This window comes from Coffea eugenioides, chromosome 1 (assembly GCF_003713205.1).
Source record: "Coffea eugenioides isolate CCC68of chromosome 1, Ceug_1.0, whole genome shotgun sequence".
Classification (NCBI taxonomy): domain Eukaryota; kingdom Viridiplantae; phylum Streptophyta; class Magnoliopsida; order Gentianales; family Rubiaceae; genus Coffea; species Coffea eugenioides.
Genome location: NC_040035.1, coordinates 46179854 through 46187104, shown reverse-complemented (window position 1 = coordinate 46187104; position 7251 = coordinate 46179854).

The following is a 7251-nucleotide window of genomic DNA, read 5'->3' as shown; positions in this document are numbered from 1 at the left end:
GGCTAATTCGACAAAGGTACCTCAACTCCTCCGAAGCTCCTCAGTTCTTAACTTGCTGCTTTATTGTTGGAAATTTTACTCAAAAATCATTTTGTACCACCATAACAACAAGAGAAGAAACAACCGGTCCAGATGAAATCTGAATTGATTTAGAATACAGTACATCCTTGGATATTATATATGCATTTTGGATCCTTTGCCGGATTGGAAATTACCCAAAAAAAAAAGTCTGCAACAACTACTATTTAACCTATTCTTACTCTTACCGCCGCGTATGGGAGGAGCCTAAACGAGTTTGTATGGAGGGGATCCAATGACCAGGAAGAACTCCTTTGACAGCTCCCATGCACTGCTGGTGAGAATTATGCAAAAAAAATATACTACTGGCTCTTATTCTTAAAAGCTTAAAAAAATTGAGAGAGTGCGTGTACGGTCAATTAGAAATATTCATAGCCTCATTAATGTCCTTTGTCCTTTATTTATTTGTTTATTTTTCATTTATTTGACGTGTCGAGGTACCACAAAAAAAAAAAAAAAGGTTGAGGTTGATTTAAATACAAAGATTTATCCCCCCTCTAGTTCTCGCTCTCAGCCCTGTACTTACTTTCCCACACGTGGATAATGGACAACAACAAGCAGCGCAATTTGCTGGGACCTTCTCCGCCTCAATAATGTCCTTTGTCGTTTATTTATTTTTTTTCATTTAATATTTCTCAGGTATTGCAGAAAAGGACATTGAGATTTGATTGAAATGCAATTGAAACATATAATTTAATCACCAAATCCAACTTTACCCCGTTAGGACGAACAAGTAGTGCGATTTGCTGGGACCTTCTCCACTTTCTTTAGTAGCTGTCTTTTCATGTTTTATTATAATCATTCACTAAAACGAGAACGAGAACGAAGCCAACTCATACAATCCGATCTAAATCTTTTGCAAATTACCATTATGCATATAGTTAAACCTATAAAATTAATTTGATTGCCCAGTGAAAAATACTTTGCGAACGGCTCGAGTAGATCATTTTTAACCCTGCGGTTTATGAGAAGATTATTTCATTGTTTTTTTTTTTTGGGTCTTTTTATTTTGTCCGTTTTGCAAGGAGTACAAAAATTTTATTGCTTCAGAATAGGACCACGAAATTAATGTATTAATTGTTAGGGTCATAAGGGCGAGTTGTCGTGGAATTAGGATGTTGACGCATCTAATGCGAGCCGTTCATCTTATTGCTTGGACTCTTTATAAAAAATAAAAAAAAAAGGACTCTTTATTCCTGTCTCTGGATTTGGACACATGGATACAGAATCTTTTTTATACACTTTCTCTTCGATGCTTTTTTTTTTTGCTGACGTTTTCTTCCTTCATATATCAAGCCAAATTTATGACTCCATGAATCAGGGGCAAACTGCTGAGGAAAGCATGAAGACAGAAGCGGATACGAAATGATTCGATGTCATTTTCAAGAAATACATGGCCTCTCGACTCAATACCTTCCCAAATATCTAAGTATAACTACTATTAGCAATACGGTGTAACCTCTATACCAAATACTGGCCAACAAAAGTTAAGCACGCTGTTGTTGACCACGAATTATATATGTTTGTACATCATCGAAGAGAGTTTTTTTTTTTTTTTCCTTTCTTGCTAATTTTAACTTCGACGGTACTTTGAAATAAGATACTTAAATTAAATCAACCTATTATCTAGTTTTGACTCGAATCGCTCGTGAGTTCGATTAGTTTACAACCTCAAAATTGACGATCAACTAGGTGGTTGGGTTTAAAGGAAGGGATGTATTTTGTGATTCGAATAAGAGAGCTCGTGGTTAGAGAGTTTTTAGTTTTTAGTCTCTCGCTTAGATTAAAAAAAAAAAAGAGCGGTTGGTGTAAGCATGAAATACATCGTTCGGAGCATGTGCTGGAAACCTTCGCCTAGTCAAGTGTGTCTGACAAGTACAACCGACAATAATTTGATGGTCCCATAATTGCTAGCACACCTCACCTGGAAATACAAAGACGAAATCTCCAGAAAAGGAGCCACATACACACACCTACTACACATGCAGTGGCATCTACTGCGTATATTATTCGGCACCTGCCTGGAGAAGCGCAGCTGCATTGGCTGACGTGCCCCATCATTTAAATATTTGTATATTTTAAAAAGTTTGGAGAAACAGACAAAAAACTTATAAAATGGTTTAGTCTTTTTTCAGTGTTTAATTTAATATTCTACTTTGAATGTTTTCGGTCTTCAACGTTCAATGGTTTTGAATATTCCTGGTCTAATTTCCGGTGCTAATGCTGTGAGGTAACCCAGGAACACGGAGGCACCGTTGATGATTAAACTAATGCAACAAAGCGAAAAGACGACTAAACACACTACTACAACAGGCGCCTGAGCCTTCAAATTCAAATATGGTAAACTGCAGTGCTATTTCTCTGGCAACTTTATTACAGACCCCGTGACATAAAATATCAACCACTAATGAGGAATCAGGAAAGAGAGAATTATGCACTGCCACGTGTTTCCTCTCTCTGACGGTCTGAGCTTTTAATGCAACTAGTGTGAATACCCGTGCTACGCACGGTGCCTACATTATTAAAAAAAAATTACAATCTATGGAAGAATTTAAAAATAGTAAAATATTATAATCACGGACACATGAAAGTATATTTTTAAAAAATGAAACTTTGTAACAATAGTTCAATATATGATAAAAACATCTCCATTATTTATAAACGATCATTTCGATGAAGGTTAGATCCTGAAAAAAAAAATAGAAATCTATATCATAAATTGAGCGACATAAGGGTCCAATTAAATATAATTGAATATTTAATTTGATAAGTAAATGAAATACTTACAGACATTTTGCCTTTGATTTGATAATCTTCTACGAAGGTGTAAACATTCTTCACACCAGTCAACTCTGAGTACGAACGCCAGTATTGGGGATTTAATTAATTCTGTTGTTTTTTGTGGAGTTCGCACTATAAATGAGAATGCACGATTTTTGCATGAATTAATGTGTTGGTCGAACAATGCACCTCCACTTTTCTGACAATTAAAAGCATACATAGTTCAAAATTATATTTTGTTTTAGACAGTTTGTAAATAATATTGTGTAAAAAAATATACATATAAATAATGTATACCTTTGTTTTTAAATCTCTAAGATAAAAAGCATCACAACGAAACATGAATCGTGCATGCCTGTCTTGAAGAGCGAAGTATAGTACCGAAACTTGTAAACAATGGAAACAACAATCATATTATAATATTGAAAATATTAGTAATAATTGAAATTACAATGGAAATGTCAATATTCAAAGAATAAATAGTACCGAAACTTCTATTTTGATAATAAGATTACTGTCCATAAGATTACACCTAAAAAGTATATTAATTTTTAGGTGTCATTGTCTCATATGTTCTCGTAAGCAATGTTTTGCAAGATTCTTAGGTGCCATTGTCTCATATGTTTTTGCAAGAATTATTTTTTGAATCTATTCCCTTTTTTTTTTTTTTTTTGCTCTTTCTCTTGATCGTCAACATTTTTGTCTTGCACGATTCCAACTTTCCACAGCATAATCCAGATTTAAGCAGCCCAAGGACATGTAATGCAGTAAGACACAAAATCTGCCAAAAAAAAAGCCAAAACACAAAAAATGAACCTACCCGCTAGTAGTAATCTCTTAATGTCAACCTTCAGAACATCTTATTTCAAAGAAACGAAGAAACTCCAAAGATCACAACTCATAATTAATAGTACTACTATTTTTCGTGATCAGAATTAATAGTACTACAGCAATATGCTACCATATTAACGGTTTGGGGAAAAACCTACATAAGTCACATCATGAGCACAACTCATGACATGATCAGTTTTTCAGCCATAATGTGGGATGTAGTATACTTTTGGGAATTACTCATTATCATTGTCAAATTTAAAGAGCTATAGTGAAGCACTTTAAGCATGATCTTCCACCAAAAACTTCTGCAATAAATGCAAACTGCATTTCTTGTTCATTATAATGTTTCAGTTAATTCACATTACCTTACTTTTATATTTTTTTCAAAAGAAAAAAAATAATGTTACATTAGTCCCTCGTCAGTTTCCCAAGCTATTTGTCTCTAAGTCTGGATAGTCACTCGAGGTGACTGGAGAAATTATCTTAATCTCCATTTTTGTTCCAAACTTTTAGCGCTTTGTGCGTAGAAATAATAGCATTAATGGGAAGACATTTAGGTAGACATTTAATGAAAAAATAACGTTTTCCCTAATCAAAGCTATGACCATGTTCCGGGACTAATCTGATTAATTACTAATACAATGAGAACTATATGTCTAAATGCCTAAACTCACATAAAATTCATAGTACCATACTCTGTTGATTGAGCCAGCAAGGATTAGTATGGAAACAACAATAATATTACAATATTGAGAATATTATTAATAATTGAAAATACAATGAAAATATCAATATTAAAAGAATAAATAGTACCGAAACTTATAATTTGATTGGCGCGGCGTTTGAGTCGGTGTAGTCGAGATTTTATCCATCGTAGTTGATGTGAGATTTTTCTTTCGTCGACGCAAAGTTGTTGGAACTGTTCCAATTCTTGTGCGGGACCGTTGTGGCGTCCTTTTTGTTTTGTTAGCAGATGTTTCCTCCTTTGCAATCTTGCGAGTTTGAAATTTAGGCATTGTTGACATGCCTGTAAACGGCCATGTTCTATTATGAAGTTAATTTGAGAGGTTCGAGAAGGAAGTTGATTGGAAGGGTTTTAAGAGTAATTCTCAAAAGTAGTACCAAGTATATTGTTGCTCCGTGGTAGTTGGAAAAGATCATGTGCTATCTTCAATTCCGTTGAATTAGGGGCTATCTTTATTCTCGTCAATGCTCTTCAACTCACTGGAAAATGGGAATCAGTAGTAGTACCACAACCATCTGACGCACGGGTAAGTGGAAACAGTTTTAATGTAAGTGGAAGTTAAATTTTTGTTTGAGGGGACGTGGGAGTGTTAGTTGAAGTTAACTCCTTATTTGAGGGAAACGTGGGGATGTAATGTGTCCATGATATTTTTTACGAAATAAGATAAATGTGAAATGCTAGGAAAATAGAGTTGAGAGTGGGAAGGGTTGTGGAGGCTTGTTCCTAAAAATTCCTTCTCAAATTTATATAGATATAGATAATATCAAGGGATAATTTCAAAAACCTCCCTTGAGATTTTTTATTATTGCACTGACCTCTCTTCACGTTTTGAAAACTTCACTAACTTCCATTGAAGTTAATTATCTCGTAATATTTAGATTCATTCAATAAATAAAAAGTGATATTAGAAAAGAGAAAAATAATATTTCATCATCACTCCTCATTTGCTATACTATTTAATTAATTTAATATCAATCCACACATTAACAAAAACTAAAATTTGTTATTTATGATTAGGCATCAAATCATATATAACATCAAAAAATACTACTATATCATTCTATATATTTCACTTATTGTAAGATTTAAATTACTCTTTTCAGTTACAAATTCACTATCAAATATGATCAACAGCAAATAATCAAAAAATTTGCAACTAAAATATTATAGAAAAAAAAACTTTAATATCATAAATATCCTGATGTTACAAGATAATAAACTTCAGGGGAAGTTAGTGTAATTTTAAAACTTGAAGGGAGGTTAGTGAAATAGTTATAAACCTCTGCAGCTTTGTCCCCCCCCCCCCCCCCCAAAAAATCAACTACTACGACTAAGAGTTATTTCCGTTTGACACGACTGGGACCCGGGGCAATAAACGACTCCCTGTACTTACTAGAGATGCGACCTTCTAACGTCCATTCCATTGCAAACCAACAGGTGGTTCTAAAAAGCTTTGTAAATAGCTTTAGATAGGACATAACCGAATGAGAGTGGGGCGTAAATCTATCTATATGTATTCAAGGAAGGGTTTTTAACAGAAACCTCTCAATGGCTTCTAAATTTTTCATTCTTTTTTTTAGATTTTTGTATTTATTTTAACACATAAAAAGTAGTGGGTTATAACCCACCTTATCACTAATTAAATTTAAATTTAAAATATTCCCACTATCTCTTAACTCATCCTACAACCACTCCTACAAATCCTATAATCATCATCACACGTTTCCCCTACATTTCCTCTCACGTTTCTCACTCCAATTAAGAGTTCTCCAATTTAAGAATTCCACCCCATTAAAACTCCTCCAAACATAGCATGCTCCTTCAATTTTCTTGCATGCTCATTCGTATTTTTTGGTTAACCAAAACAAGAATCTATTATCTCTTTCATCTTTCTTGTGGTGTCAATCTTAGTCTTTATTATTTTCGATTATTTCCAATACCATAATACTAATGTGAATGCCCGTGCTACGTACGGTGCTGGCATTATTGAAAAAGTAAAAATAAAATGGTGAATAAAAAAAGTTTAAAAATTGTACCAACACAATTAAAATGTAATATCGGTTTAACAATAGTTTGAAATATGATAGAATGTGCATATCATTCAAGAACTGTCTTTTTTCGAAAGATAGATTCTAAAAAAATAATAGAAATTTATTTTAGAAAATGAATGATATATGAACAAAAATGAATGTAATTGAATGTTGTTAAAATGAAATACTTACAAATATTATGCATTCGATTTGATAAATACAAAAATCTATAACTCACTACTTGTTCCGTTCTTGAAATTTTTTTTAGAGTTAAATATAGTAAACCCCTTAACTTTACATTTAGCTCAACTTTACATTTAGTTACACATTTGTGATTTTTTTGAAACGTGATTGTAATTTGCAAAGCTCATTTGTAGGGGTGGTTATAGGGTTAGTTTGGGAATAAATATTTCTTAATTATAAAAATGTAACATTGTATTAAAATAGCATGCGAATGAGCATTTGTCTTTAATTAAGGAGTAAAAAGAATTTAAAGTATAAAAAATAAAGTATAAACAGTTTATGAAATAGATAGTGGGAATGTTTTAAATTTTAAATTTGATTGGTGATAGGGTTGGTTATAACCCACTACTCTTTATGTATTAAAATAAATACAAAAATTTAGACAAAAATCTATAACCCACTTCTTGTTCCGTTCTTGAGATTTTTTTTAGGGTTAAATATAGTAAACTCCTTAACTTTACATTTAGCTGCACTTTACCCCCTCAACTTTACATTTAGTTGCACTTTACCTTTAGTTGCACATTTGTGATTTTTTTGAAA